At 43.3% G+C, this 16,280-nt stretch overlaps 1 long non-coding RNA gene across 1 annotated transcript; it reads left to right on the top strand.

The window, feature by feature from the left end:
* Window positions 1-292: 292 nt before the first annotated feature.
* Window positions 293-4,334, top strand: LOC307061705. Its single transcript, XR_013811198.1, has 3 exons — window positions 293-411; window positions 3,604-3,668; window positions 3,892-4,334. It is a non-coding gene; the product is annotated as an uncharacterized lncRNA (long non-coding RNA).
* The last annotated feature ends 11,946 nt before the right edge of the window (window positions 4,335-16,280 follow it).

Raw genomic sequence — 16,280 nt, forward strand, 5'->3', positions numbered from 1 at the left:
TGCTGCTTTAAAATCCTATAAAAGCAATGGGAAAGGGGGCCAAGAGAAAGAAGTTGCTTGTTGGGGTGGCGTCTAAGAACTCTGAGTCCTGTGGAGACTGATGTGGCCTCGCTTTGCTGAACAGGTGATGAATTTTAGGTTTCTGGCTGAAGACTGACCAAGCCCTAAGATATGCAGACCAGCCAGCTCTCCAGGCTGAGGAGCAGGGGAGGTAGAGCGAGGTGGGCCTTACCTCTGCACAGCATGGATGTCTGAGGCCTGGGCCAGGTTGTGTTCACTACCTGGCAAGTGAGCCCAAGGCTGGAAAAGGAGTGAAGACCTTGCCTTCAGCTCATCCTCCTTTCATCTCCAATGCCAAAGGAGCCCACGGTGGATGAACATATTAGGGCTTCGTCATCCAAATTAAAACATGTGAGTTAATTATAAATGGTTCCCCTACTGTACTTTGCCCATTGGAAAATCAGTCCCTAGAACTAGAGGTTCTTTCAAGTCACCCAGAAGATTCTGGTACTCACTGGCACATACTCTATACTGGGGTGGCTCCCAATTTTGAAGTCCCTGTCAGCCCTTGGGACCTGACCTGGGTAGCATAATTCTTTCTATTCTTTCATTTGAGTTGATAAACCAGCCAACTGCTGCCTCAGACTTCTGCCCCCCAACACGTTCTCGGGTGTCCCCAAGGACTATCCATATCTGCTGGCTCTTCTGCCTCTGCAGTTGGCCTTCGAGGCTGCACCAGACCATCCTTTCCCTGTGCCTATGTTAGTATTGGTGTTCCTGAGGTTCAGTTCTCTGCCCTCCTTCCACACATGCTTCCCTGGAAATTTATAAATCAGGGTACTTAAAATGGAGACACTTTATTAACAACAGTTCCATATGAGTCTCTGCCAGAAATGCAGCGAAGTCATCCTTCCCCAGGGGCTTGGAGAAACTGCTAAGGCATCAGGTATGCCCACCTGAGCCAGTGTGCAAGGCCACCTCACATGCATACCCTTCCATCCACCCTATGCAGCTCTGAGGCGTTAACTTGGGGACTGGTTCTCATGGGCCTGAGGACTGCTTGCCCAGTCTTGTCAGTTGAAAGGAGGGCTGAACCAAAAGACCTGCAGCACGGGCCTTGCCTTTTGTCCTCTGCGTGCAGAATCTAAAGTGCTAGGATGTCAGCATTTCCTTCCCAGTCAGCCTGGAGCAGGTGTGAACACTGATGTCACTTTGCCATCCTCTCTCCCAAGCCCAGCCAAGCCCAGCTAGGAAGTTAACCTCCTCTTTCCAGACTGTAGTTGAATTCCTCCCCAAGGCAGGTGTCAAGGCAACTCTTAGCCCAAGAAGCCAGAGCTGGGTGTCTGCCTAGGCACATGCCTGTGTGTGCATAGCTCTGTGCTGCCCTGACCCGGAGATTGTGGGACCTGTGTTCTAGCCCCTTCATTGATGATTTAGGGTGTAGCCTTGACCACTCTACTCTGCTTTAATTTCTCCTCTATGGGGAAGTTTGTCCAGTCAACCCACAAAGCTGTTGAGGATCCAATGAGGAAATAGATCATGTTTTACAAAGTCTAGTTGCCCTGCAGCATGAGGGGTAGCATCCTGCAAAGCCCGCACTTGAACTTCTGCTCTGCCTGAGGCCCCCACCTTACCTGCTTTCACACGTCGTCCAGAGTTGGAAGTGGCAGGAACCCTTCTTGTTTCCCAGGCAGCCATACTGCTCCAAGGCAAGAGAACTTCGCTTCTCACCTGTACCTGCTCAGCTGGAGGGAGGAGGGAAACATGTCAGGTCTTTCAGGGGTGATAGGGACTCCCGGCCATCTCCAGCCAAGATGGTCCCCAAGGTGAAATACTTAAGTGGGTGGAGTGTTACCAGGGACAGGTTCTCGGGGTGGGAGCTCTGCCCGGGGCTGCTGGGAGTCTCCGAGAGGTGGGCTCCACAGGGTGGCCTCGCTTCCAGGGCAGGTGAGGGCAAGCAGCCGTGCTGGCCCCTTCCCTTCGGGGCTCTGCCACCTTACCTCCATTCTAGTCAGTGTCTGGATGGCAGGGGTGATCCCTGAACTTCCCAAACACAAATCTCTTGATGTCTGCCCATCCTGAGAAAGGAGAGGCACCAGAGGTGACTCCCCAGCCAGTTTGTGGTGTTGCCTCTGTCCCTCTAGGGCAATATTTTGCTATCAGCTGCCCTGCCTGGCTTTCTCTCTAGGCATGCAGAGCTGGCCCTGCACCCCATGGGGAGCAGAGAAGTGGGCTCAGGCAGCAGGTCCAGAAGGTGGAGGAGTTGAACTCCTGCCTGCTAAACCACATGACCGTGGCCTTCAGCAGGCAGAACACTTGCCCTCAGAGGGGAATTGCACTCCTCTAGTCTCTTGAGTAGGTGCAAACTTTCAAAGGAGCCCTCTGGCACCCTTTCCTCCATGGTGCCGTCAGCCCCACTCTGTATTTCCACAGCCCTATCTGACCTGGGGGTCCCTCTCACCTGCCCTGCCCCCATGCCCAGAGCTCCTCCTGCCTCTCCCCCTCCTTTCCCTTCTGCTCCAAACTCCCCTTGCCTCTGCAAGTCATCCAGGACAGCCTCACACTAAGATAATAAAATACACAAGCCAGAAACAGCACAAATGTCCATCAACAGGGCAAGGGATAAACAGTTTGTGAAACATTCATCTACAAGATCTAACACAGCAATGAATGAATAAACTAGTTACACATACACACAAATGAATCTCACATAATACTGAATAGAAAAAAGAACAAAATTATGTGCTGTATGATTCCATTCTTTAAAAGTTCAAAACCAGGCAAAAGTATTATTTCAGATGCCAAGGTATGGTAACTACGGAAAGCCAGGGCCTTGGTCATCTCTAGGGGTTGGAGCGAGCAGGTTGGGCTTCCAGAGTGCTGGAGATGCTTTAGGTACTGATTAGAGTAGTGGGTTTCATGAATGCTCATCTGGTAACTCATCAGCCTCTACAGATTTTTTTTTTAATTTTTTTAACATCTTTATTGGAGTATAAACTACAGAGTTTTAATGTACTTTTCTACGTATATGTTATTTCACAAAGTTCAGAAAACAAAAAACCCAGCCCCTCCACCTTGGGCTTCTCAGGGCATCAGCCCCTTGGTGTGCATACCTCTCATGCAATTGATTGGCCTCAGTGGGGAATATCTAGTGGGGAACTCTCAAGGCCTGAGGAGAAAGGGGTTGGCCCAACTACTCAGGTGGCCCTGGGTCAAAGAATGGGGGCCACCTTCATTCCTTCTCCAGGGGGGTGGTCCTGCCCATAGTGCTGTCCCTTCCTTGCCCCAGCCTCACTGCATTCCCAGAGAAGTTTGTGTTGATCTGGAGCACTGGCTTGGTTAGGCTGGCCTTGAATGGGCCTTATCTGACCTAGGTCTACTCATGAATGGGATCTGCTATGATGAGTTGCCCCAGTGCCCTAGGTTTAACTTATATTGGGTAGGATGCTCTTGGTTTCCATTGTTTGTTTATATAATGTGGTCATCTGCCCACTTACCTGGAGTTGGTGGGGGGACATTACAGAGACCTCATGGCTGGGAACCTTTGATTATATACAGGGATACCAGTCAAATAACAAAATATGAATTCCTACTTTATGTCAGGCACCTCAGTAGGCAGAGAAAGCCAGAATCCTGTGCTCATGGAGAAGACTGTCGACAAAAGACAGGTAAGTGTGATGAATGCTGCAGAGCAGTCTGGGGATCTGTGGAAACTTGCAGCAAGTCAGCAGAGGGGTTCCGAGGGAAGTAATATATAAACTAAGGCCTGAGGAATGAAGAGGGAAAGGGACAAGAAGCTAATTCATTGAGCATGTACTGTGTGCTAAGCCACTTTCGTCATTTCATTTAGTCCAGACAACAACCCTTTGTATTATTATTCCCATTTTACAGATGAAGAAACTGAGGCTCAGAAAGGTGAAGAGCCCTATCCAAGGTCACTCAGCTAACATGTGGCAGAATGAGGACTTGAACTCTAGTCTGCATGATTCAAAAGCCAGGCAGTGAGGAGGCTGCTGTCAGTCATGGCAAGAAGTGGTGGTGGCATCATTGGATACAGAGGTAGATGTGCAGGCTCAAGAAGGACCCTGAAGAGAGAACTAACAGGATTCAGTGAGCACTGTTGAGGCAAAGGCGGAGGAGGAACCAGACTCCAGGTTTCTGCCTGGATCAACTGGATGGACAGTGATCCATCCAGTTGGATCATTTACTAAGATGGAGAATGGGGAGGAGTAGGTTTAGGGGGAAAAATCATCTAAATTTGATATTCTACTTCAGTTAAAAAACGAAAAAAGATTGGTTGATTAAATGAAAATAAAACACGGATAATTCCATTCTAGAAACTCCCTCTCTTCATGCCTCCTCAATCCCAGTGTTTTCTACACTCATTTGTTGCCCCTTCCTTCTAGTTTTCTAAAGCACCCCAATTCCTTTCTGATCTGTGGGCCCTCTAATAACCAAACCCCAAGCAGATCAGAACTGGGAGAACCACCAAGAGAACGCTGTCCTTGGCCACACCGTCTGCTCCCTCAGCAGTGGCCCTCTGGCCACCCCATGCTTTGTCCAGGTCTCCTGACGCTCCCTCCTCTGCAGAGGCTCTCTGCCAGGGGAGGAGCTGCTCCTATGCCTGAGCTCCTCGTGGTGGAGTTCCCCCCCCACCCCCGCATCCTCCTAGTGCCTAGAACATTTGGTGTGTGCACCGCCTCTGCAGTCACACAGGGCCCCGCACTCAGAAGGACCTTGCCCTCGGTTTAATGCACTTCTATTGCAGTTTCGAAATTCCTACTATATTTAACAAGAGGCCCCATATTTTCATTTTGGACTGGGCCCTGCAAATTCTGTAGCTGGTCCTGTCCATGCGTCTGCATTGTAATGATGCAAGACACTGAGTGGTAGCCTTTCCCATCTGTGGGGATGAACCTCTTTTCCATCTAGGAAGACCCACTGTTTTAAATCAGGGGGAAATAAAGCAAAAAAGAGCTCACTTCGTTTCTATGAAATAGTTTTTTGTGCAGTTTTATGTTCCTTCATGGGTAATAACTCAGGAGGGAACCTTGGGAATAGAATACAGAAGTAACAAATTATGGGCCATTAACTGTGGTTAATTGTTTCTTTATAGCTTAGAGTGGAGGCACGTTTGGATTGCTTTGGCACTCACAGTTACAAGTAGGGAAGGCGGTCTACTTAAATATAACCTAGGAGGACTTCCCTGGTGGTCCAGTGGTTAAGAATCTGCCTTCCAATGCAGGGGACATAGGTTCGATCCCTGGTCGGGGAACTAATATCCCACATGCTGCGGGGCAACTAAAGCCCGTGTGGCGCAACTACTGAGCATGTGAGCCACAACTAGAGAGGCCCATGAGCCACAACTACAGAGCCTGTGTGCCATAACTAGAGAGAAGCCTGCATGCTGCAACTAAGACCCAACACAGCCAAAAATAAAATAAATAAAAATAAATAAAACCTAGGGCCCCTCAGGAGGTGGAGGGAGAGGCAGCTGAGTGATGACCCCAACTTTGCTTCCGAAGCCAAAACTGCCATCAAGGACTCACCTCCAGTTAAAGTATTTCTCTCACAAGCCTCATTACTGAGTAACTATGGACCCCTTACCTGAGATCCTCTCAGCTCTGCAGGTGTGGAGGTGGTCTACGTGCTGTCTGGGCATCCTGCTGCAGCAGCCTTTGGGGTGTAACTCATACTTGTCCCCAGTTAGTTGGTGTCATCTGCCACTCAGGCTCCAAACAGCTGCAGAAGATCCTTGCTCACTTTAGTAAACACCTGTTTTAAAAAAAAATTGAACTCAAAAAATGTTTGGAGGGCTTCCCTGGTGGCGCAGTGGCTGAGAGTCTGCCTGCCGATGCAGGGGACACGGGTTCGTGACCCGGTCTGGGAAGATCCCACATGCCGCAGAGCGGCTAGGCCCCTGAGCCATGGCCGCTGAGCCTGCGCGTCCGGAGCCTGTGCTCCGCAACGGGAGAGGCCACAACAGTGAGAGGCCCGCGTACCGCAAAAAAAGAAAAAAAAAAAAAAAAAATGTTTGGACTCCTTGCTAAAGAAAGGTGCAGAAATGCTCCGCCGGCTATCGTCATAGGCTTTCCCGTCCTAACGAGCTAATGGATGAAGCACTCAGACCGCTGAGTGAGAAGTCCTCCAGTGTCGTTCACCTACAGTAGTAACACCAAAGACTTCAAGCACAGCACACAGAAAATAAAATCCACCCCCAATTCCTTTCCTCAGAGACATAGCCAGTATCAATCCAAACTGACTGTTGAAGGCTTTTTGGAATGTACTAGGTCATCCCATTTACACTGTTGAGCTGATCATATAATTCAGCTGTCCTGCCCTGGAAGCTTGGCTGACCTCCTTTGATTCACAAAATACAACCCAGATTCCTTGGTCTGACTGACATCAGCTGGCCTACCAGGCATACTCAGCTATTCTTGACCCCATGGACTTTCTCCCCTTAACTATTCTCATCTGTTTCCTCTCCCTCAACTTTCATATTTCTATTATTGAGTGCCTGTCCTGTCTAGGTCTGGGGGACACAAAAGGAGGAAAACAGGCACAGTCCCTAGCCTGGGCTTTCAGTCTAGTGAATCCATGAATTATGCAAACCTTCATAGCAAACGGTGAGGAGGACTGTGAAGGAAAGTGGTGGGGCTCTGAGCACCCCATCAGGGGTTTGGTCTAGTTTGGGCATCTGGAAAGGTTTCCTTGAGCAGTGTGATTTCTGTGGAAAGACAGAGGTAGTAACTAGGCACCAACCAGGGTGCGGGGAGGCTGAGAGGAGGGCACACTCAAGGCCAGGTCAGCAGGGCAGTGGTCTCGGAAGCAAGGCCCTTTAGAGGGAAGCACTGAAAGGCCAGTGGGGCTGGTGTGCAGGGGGCACGGGGGTGTGAGCTCGGGTCAGATAAGCTGAGCCTGAGGTTGAAGAGTGAGGTCTTTGTCCCCAGAGCCGCGGGAAGCCTCTGAAGGATTTTCAGTAGGGGGAACACCAGAGCTGTGTTTTTAAGAGCCTTCTGGAGGAGGTACAGGGCCATCGTGCTCCGGGTGAGAAGGGAGCAGCAGTGCAATAAAGAAAAGTGTCTGGACTGCAGAGAGGGGAGAAGCACATAGGAAGGACAACAGTGTCACCTGCTGAGGGTGTGTGTGTCCCGGGGAAGTCGGGGGGTTAGTTCTGAAGAAGGCTCTCCAAATGTCGTGCTCAGAGGGAAGTGGGGACTGGGGTTGGACGTGTGAGAGTCGAGGCAGAGCGATGGAACGGAAGCAGTGGATGGGAAGGAGTTCCACCCGAGAGAGAACAGGCGGCCAAGGACTGAGCTAAAGGCCAGGGAGAAGAAATGAGCTGCCAAAGGGGGCAGGAAGGAAAAGAAAAAGGAAAACGAAGGCAACATGGTGCCAAACAATAGGGAAGAAAGTATTTCAGGAAGCACCAGTCCTGAAGGATAAATAAAAGCCAGCCTCACGGAGAGAAGGGGAAAAGAAGGGCAGAGAGAAGAAGAATCACAGTCCAGAAGGCAGCGCGCCCTGAGTTCTGGGAGCTGGAGCTCGGATGCAGGCGGAACTGGAAGGGGGAGAGGAGGTGTGAAGGCAGGTGGATCAAGAGCGGCCTCAGTAAGGAGTTTGGACACAATCCTGAGGGTCAGCGGAGAGTTTGGTTTTGCCTGTCTTTTTAATTAGAAACAAAATGCATGCTCCTTGTAAATAAAATAAGACGACCACCCGCCACCAAAACGAGCTCTAGCAACAAAGAAATGTATATGTTAACAAGTGAAAGTTCCTCTGCCAAATCCCCCCTCCTCAGCTAGCACATTGGTGTTATAATTCCAGACCTCTTCCTGCCACTCACAAACTTCATTAGTTTTGTGAAAACAGGATTATGCTACCTATAATTTCTGCAGCTTCCCTTACTGAATTAGTAATCTTGAGTTTCCTTCTGGGTGGTTACACGCAGATGTGCCCACCGGTTTGAATGGCTGTACAGTCCTCCACAGCCCAGATATACTTGTATCCTAGGATGCTGACTTATTTTCTTGAACCTAAAATGGCTACTGAAGTGCCTAAGGAGAGGAGTATTCCCTAGGGGCACTAAGTCCCAGTCTGGTTCTGCCACTAAGTACCTAGCTCTGGGGAGGGCACAGCCCCTACTGGGCCTCAGTTTCCTCATCCACTGTGTGCCAGGCACTATTATCTCATAAAACACGAGTGTTAATACTTCTCATCGATGAAAGACTTTAGGTAGAGGAATGTAATGATCAGATTTGTGCTTCATAAAGATCACTCGGGCTGCAGTATGAAAAATTATTTGCTCTTCCTTCTCATCCATATTTGTAAAAAAAAAACCTTACCAATCTTTCAAGGCCTAGTTCAGATTTTCCCTCTTCCAGAAGTTTCCTCTCCATCATGCCCTACCTCCTCTTAACTGGAATTCTCCTCTACCTGGTTCTCCCCCTAAAACATAAAACCCCTTGAAATTGAGAATCATATTTTTCATCCTCACATGCTCCACAGGAATAGGTAGGTCTATACGAGGACTTAATAAATCTTTGCAGAACTGTCCATGCACTAAAAAAATCATTTTGGTGGGACAAAAGAAGGAATAAATGAGCCACTCAATACCTGTTTGGGACTGAAGCCTTCATTTGATAAGGAGTTTATCCACAAGCCTCAAGATGTGTATGATTAAGCACTGCAGGAGGTATTTTCCTGGCTCTGAAAGGGTCTGACCTGCCCTGCCTGGAGTGCTGATGTTGAATAAGACTGTCTGGGAAAGAGGCACTAAGGCCAGCCTGGTTTATGGTCACAGGGCTTTAATAATATCCTGCAACTCTGAAGCCTGAGAGCTTCCTTTTCACCTTGTACAATACATTGAGAGCTTTGCCTTCACTGGACTATTGCTATATAGGAATGAGTGACAGTGACTTGCCTTTTCTTTTCTTTTGAAAGTTTTGCCCATTAAATACATTTTTCTTAGATCCATGCAGTTTAGAATTATGGAAATAAAAAGCTTATATTGAACACCTATTCTGTGCTTGAAGATCAGTTCTTCTGTTTCATAATTTTAAATAACTCAGTATTAAAAACAAATAAACAAACAGGACCTAATCAAACTTACAAGCTTTTGCACACCAAAGGAAACCATAAACAAAATGAAGACAACCCAATGAATGGAAGAAAATATTTGCAAATGAAGCGACTAACAAGGGATTAATCTCCAAAATATACAAACAGCTCATGCAGCTCAATATCAAAAAAACAAACAACCCAATCAAAAAATGGGCAGAAGATCTAAATAGACATTTCTCCAAGGAAGACATACAGATGGCCAAGAGGTACATGAAAAGATGCTCAACATCGCTAATTATTAGAGAAAAGCAAATCAAAACTACAATGAGGTACCACCTCACACTGGTCAGAATGGCCATGATTAAAAAGTCTACAAATAAGAAATGCTGGAGAGGGTGTAGAGAAAAGGGAACTCTCTTACACTGTTGGTGGGAATGTAAACTGGTACAGCCACTATGGAGAACAGTATGACGGTTCCTTAAAAAATTGAAAAGAGTTGCCATATGATCTAGCAATCTCACTCCTGGGCATATATCTGGAGAAAAACGTAATTTGAAAAGATACATGCACCCCAATGTTCATTGCAGCAGTATTTACAATAGCCAATACATGGAAGCAACCTAAATGTCCATCAGCAGAGGAATGGATAAAGAAGATGTACATATATACAATGGAATATTACTCAGCCATAAGAAAGAGTGAAATGCCATTTGCAGCAACATGGATGGACCTAGAGATTATCATACTAAGTGAAGTCAGACAGAGAAAGACAAATATCCTATGATATCACTTATGCGTGGGATCAAAAAAATGATACAAATGAACTTATTTACAAAACAGAAACTTATTCACAGACTTCAAAAACAAACTTATGGTTACCAAAGGGGAAAGGTGGGGAGAGGAATAATTTAGGAGTTTGGGATTAACATATACACACTACTATATGTAAAATAATCAACAAGGACCTATTGTATAGCACAGGGAACTCTACTCAATAATGTGTAATAACCTGTATGGGAAAAGAATCTGAAAAAGAATGGATATATGCATATGCATAGCTGAATCACTTTGTACACCTGAAACTAACACATTGTAAATCAGCTATACTCTAATATAAAATAAAAAGTAAATTAAAAAAATAACATAGATAAAAAGTCATCTACACAAAATATCATCTAAGGAAAGGCTGGAAATTTTCTGCGACTTCTATAGAGTCTATAACCAAGAACAATAAGCCTAAATAATCCAGAGATTTCTGGATTTAATTTAAAAAAGAATTTCACTGGGTATAAGTTAAAAATTATTCTGAAAACAGGTACCTGTCTCTGGGAGTGTGGTAGGGTCAGGGATTCACTGAGAAGGACCACAAGAAAAACTCTGGAGTGACAGTCATATTTTACAATTCTATATGGGATACACGTGAACATATTTGTCAAAACTCACCAAATGGTGTACTTACAATTTGTCCACTTCACTGTACATGAATTTTTTTAAATGAAAGCAGCCTTTGTCTTCTAGAGAGCTCATTCTCCTGACAGGACTTATTTTTTTTAAGACAATATTTTTTTAGAGCAGTTTTTTTGTTTTTAATTAATTAATTAATTAATTTATTTATTTTTGGCTGCATTGGGTCTTTGTTGCTGCGTGCCGGCTTTCTCTAGTTGCAGTGAGTGGGGGCGACTCTTCGTTGCAGTGCACGGGCTTCTCATTGCAGTGGCTTCTCTTGTTGTGGAGCACAGGCTGTAGGTGCACGGGCTTCAGTAGTTGTGGCGCATTGGCTCAGTAGTTGTGGTGTGTGGTCTCCAGGGCACGTGGGCCCAGTAGTTGTGGCTCATGGGCTCTAGAGCACAGGCTCAATAGTTGTGGCTTACAGGTTTAGCTGCTCTGCAGCCTGTGGGGTCTTCCTGGACCAGGGATCGAACCCACGTCCCCTGCATTGGCAGGCGGATTCTTACCCACTGCGCCACCAGGGAAGTACCTAGAGCAGTTTTAGGTTCACAGCAAAATTGAGAAGAACTGACAGAGATTTCCCATATATTCCCTACCCCCACATATGCTCAGCCTGCCCCATTATCAACATCACTCACTAGAGTAGTACATTTGTTATAACTGATGAACCTACATTGACATATCATAATTGCCCTAAGTCTATGGTTTACATTAGGGTTTACTTTTGGTTTTGTATATTCTATGGGTTTGGGCAAATATATAATGACATACCAGGATTGTAGTATCATACAGAACAGTTTCACCATGCTGAAAATCCTCTGTGCTTTGCCTATTCATCCTTCCCTCCCCTCTAACCTCTGGCAACCACTAATCTTTTTACTATCTCCATAGCTTTGCGTTTTCCAGAATTATCATACTGTTGGAATCATACAGTATGTAGCCTTTTCAGACTGGCTTCTTTCACTTAGTAATATGCATTTAAGGTTCATTTTTTTTTTCATGGCTTGAAATGCATTTCTTTTTAGTGCTGAAAAATAATCCATTGTCTGTAGGTACCACAGTTCATTTACCCATTCATTTACTGAAGGGCATCTTGGTTGCTTCCAAGTTTTGGCAATTATGAATAAAGCTGCTATAAATATCCGTGTGCAGGTTTTTATGTGGACACAGTTTTCAGCTCCTTTGGGTAAACCATATATGAAGTTTATCTGAAAAAAAACCAACCCTCTACACAAACATTAAATTCTAGTTAAACGTATGCATGCTGAAGCATTAAGGAGTGTAGTGTATTTATGTCTGCAACTTACTTTGAAATGCATAAAAAATCATTTATGGATGGATAGAGGGATGGATAGGTAGACAGATATATGATAAAGCAATATAGTAAAATGTAAATTGTAAAATCTAGATGATGAGTATATTGGTTTTTTACCATAAAATTCTTTCAACTCTCTTGTATGTTTGAAATTTTTCATTAAAAAACGTTGGAAAAAATTATTCTGAAGTGTATGTCTTACTCTTACATTAGATGCATCTCAGAAAGCCAACCAGTACCTACAGTCATCTGGCTGTACCCAGCAGCTCTAAACTATAACTAAAGACACACTAAGAAGGCAAGAGTGCCAAGTCAAGGTCCTTAAGGCAGTCCTGCCTCTGGAAAGGACAGTGATGTGAATTGGTGTGAGACAGCTGAGGTTACTAAGTCACTAACCAAGGTGCTTCCTATACAGTCATAGGGGTGACCTGTGAGTTGAGAGATGAAACAAAAACTAATTCTAGCAGCAACTTATGATGATAATTATGCTAAGAGGGTGGATAATGATCAAAGTCAGCCCCTGCCATGCTCATGTGTCCTATTGTTAACATCTACCTGCTTGCTGGAATATAGCCTCCACTACAGAGAGGACCAGGGCCAAGAGGAAGAGAAGTCCTCATCTCCAAACTTATTGGACCTGGAAAATGTAGGGGAGGCAGGGGTAGAACTGTGGAAAATGAGAAAGATACTAAGGAATCTGTGTAATAAATAGCTAACATGAACCCCATTCTAAACTTGGATATTACATTTCTCTTCTAGCAACATGCTAAAAAGGCAGCAAAGGAGGGTGGGTCAGAGCAGCAGTTCCCAAAGTATAATATAGGGTACTCTAGGGTCTCTGAGACTTCCAGAGAATCATGAGGTCAAAACTATTTTTATAAGTTTCATTTGTCTTTTCACTTGCCTTCTCCTGTAAGTGTACAGTAGAGTTTCCAAAGGCTGCATAACATGATATTTTAACACATTAAATGCAGAAGCAGGTTTGAGAATCCAGCTGTCTTTTTTCCAGCTGTCTTCTTTTAGTCAGATGTTAAAGAAATTTGCAAAAATGTAAAACAATGCCACTCCTCTAATTTTTTGTTTTAGAAAATAGTTATTTTTCATAAAGACATTATGCATGTTAATGTGTAGTAGGTTTTTTATTTTTTAATTAAAAATGAGTTAATACTTCAAAGTTTCACAATTTCAATTTCTAATATAAAATTTGATAGATATAACACATAAAGGCTCTTTGGAGGTCCTTTTATGTAAAGTTTTACTGTTGTATAATTTACATACAGTACACAAATCTTAAACATTCAGCTCAATTCATTTTTACATATGTATACACCATGTAACCTCCACCACATTCAAGTTATAGGCCATTTCCATCATCATGGAAGGACTCACCAATCCACCAGAGGTCACCATTATTCTGATTTCTGTCATCATAGATTAGTTTTGCTTGTTCTTAACTTCATATGAATGGAATCATAATATGTATACTTTTGTGCCTGGCTTTTTTCTCTCAGCATAGCATTCTTGAGATTCATACATGTCATTCTGTGTATTAATAGTCTGTTCATTTTTATTATTGCCAGTAATATTCCATTGTACAACTATATCACATATTGTTTTCTTTTCCTGTTTGATAGACATTTGGATTTTGTCCAGTTTTTGACTATTATGAATAAAGCTGCTATGAACATTCTTGTACAAGTCTTTGGTGGCCATATGAATTAATTTTTCTTGAGCGTATGCCGGGATGTGGAATTGTTGGGTTCCACAGTAGGTCTATGTTTGGCTTTATTAGAAGCTGCCAAATCATAATGGATAAGAATTTCAGTTACTCCACATCCTCAGCAACACTTGATAATGAAAGTTTAAAAATTTTTTATCCATTCTGCTAAATGTGTTATTATGGTTTTAATTTGCATTTCTTTGATATTATTCTGAGTTCCTTTTAATACATTAATTGGTCATTTGAATATCCTCTTTCATGAAATGCTTGTTCAAATCTTTTGTTCATTTTAAAAAGACAAATACTATATCACTTATATGTGGAATCCAAAAAATGATACAAATGAACTTCTTTACAAAACAGAAATAGACTCGCAGACATAGAATAAACTTATGGTTACCAAAGGGGATAGGAAGGGGTGGGGAGAGATAAATTAGGAGTTTGGGATTAACAGATACACATTACTATATATAAAATAAACAACAAGGACCTACTGTATAGCATAGGGGAGTATAATCAATATCTTAAAATAACCTATAATGGGAAATAATCTAAAAAAGGATATATGTGTGTATATGTATATATGTATGCACATACACACACACACCCACACACACACAGATAACTGAATCAATTTGCTGTATACCTGAAATTAATACAACAATGTAAATTAACTATACTTCAATTTTTAAAAAAACCCTCTACCTCAAACCCTAAAGAAAAAAAAAGACGAATAGGAAAAAAATTAGCTTATTGATTTGTAGAAGTTCTTTGTATAGCTGGCCTATTTACTTTCTTTTTTTTTTTTTTTTTTTTTTTTGCGGTATGCGGGCCTCTCACTGTTGTGGCCTCTCCCATTGCGGAGCACAGGCTCTGGACGCGTGGGCTCAGCAGCCATGGCTCACGGGCCTAGCCGCTCGGCGGCATGTGGGATCTTCCCAGACCGGGGCACGAACCCGTGTCCCCTGCATCAGCAGGCGGACTCTCAACCACTGCGCCACCAGGGAAGCCCCTATTACTTTCTTAATGATGTGTTTTGATGATCAGATGTTCTAATTTAAGTCAAATTTATCAATCTTTCTTATTTGGTTTAGTGTGTTTTGTGATCTGATTAAAAACTTTATTTACCACAATACCAGGAAAATATTCTCCTATGCTTTTATTTGGAAGTTTGACTGTTTTAGCTTTTGATTTTAGGTCTATGATATACTTAACAAATTTTTGTGTTTGAGTTAAGGGTCAGGCTTTACTTTTCTCCATACACACAATTAGTTGTTCCAAAATCATTCCCCCATGTAATTACAGTGGCACCTTTGATGTAAATTAAGAAAACATACATCTGTGGGTCTATTTACGGATTCTTTGTTCTGTTCCAGTGGTACATTTATCTATCCTTGCTCCAAAAGTACTCTGTGTTAATTACAGTAGTTTTGTAGTAAATGTTGAAATATGCTGGTTAAGTCTTCCAACTTTGTTTGAGAACCAGTAATTTTTTTATTAAAAATGTTTTTCTTTATCAACATTTCTTAGATATTCTAGGGCCTTTGTATGTCCATATACATTTTGGCTCAGTCATTTTTTCAGAATATAAGGGGGTCCTGAGACCAAAAACTCTGAGAGCTGCTAACTGAAAGTATGGACTCAAATGCTGGAAGCCCAGGATCACATCTCAGTTTTTGCCATCTATTAGTTGTGGGAACTTGGCAAAGAATTTAATTTTTCCATGTCTCTGTTTCATCACCTGTAAGTTGGGACAACAATAGTGTCTATAATATAGGGTTGTGTCCATCAAATGTTAAACATTATCTGAATGTTTTTGTGTTTGTTAAAATAAATGGGGCAGGTACACTGAATTTTTTTTTTAAGAGTATGAAGTCAAAAACAAAACCTAAAGAATCAGAAGGAAATATGTAACCTTTTGACAATCTCAGGGTACTTAGTTAGAATCCAGTTGTATCAGCTTCATATAAAAATAAAAATATACAACACAACTGTACAAAATCTATGGGATGCAGCAAAAGCAGTTCTTAGAGGTAAGTTCATAGTGATACAGGCCTTCCTCAAAAAAACCAAGAAAAATCTCAAATAAACAACCTAACCTACCACCTAAAAGAATTAGAAAAAGAAGAACAAACAAAACCTAAAGTCAGTAGAAGAAACGAAATAATAAAGATCAGAGAGAAATAAATAAAAGAGATTAAAAAGCAACAGAAAAATCAATAAAACCAAGAGCTGGTTCTTCAAAAGGGTAAACAAAATTGACAAACCTCTGGGTAGGCTCACCAAGAAGAAAAGAGAGGACCCAAATAAAATAAGAAATGAAAGAGGAGAAATAATAAAGAATACCATAGACATAAAAAAAACCCATAAGAGGGGGCTTCCCTGGTGGCGCAGTGGTTGAGAATCTTCCTGCTAATGCAGGGGACACGGGTTCGAGCCCTGGTCTGGGAGGATCCCACATGCTGTGGAGCAGCTAGGCCCGTGAGCCACAACTACTGAGCCTGCGTGTCTGGAGCCTGTGCTCCACAACAACAGAGGCCACGATAGTGAGAGGCCCACGCACCGTGATGAAGAGTGGCCCCCGCTTGCCACAACTAGAGAAAGCCCTCGCATAGAAACGAAGACCCAACACAGCAAAAATAAATAAATTAATTTTAAAAAAACCCATAAGAGAATACTATGAACAATTATATGCCAACAAATTGGACAACCTAGAAGAAATGGACAAGTTTC

Source organism: Hyperoodon ampullatus, assembly GCF_949752795.1.
Source record: "Hyperoodon ampullatus genome assembly, chromosome: 13".
NCBI classification, from domain to species: Eukaryota; Metazoa; Chordata; class Mammalia; order Artiodactyla; family Ziphiidae; genus Hyperoodon; species Hyperoodon ampullatus.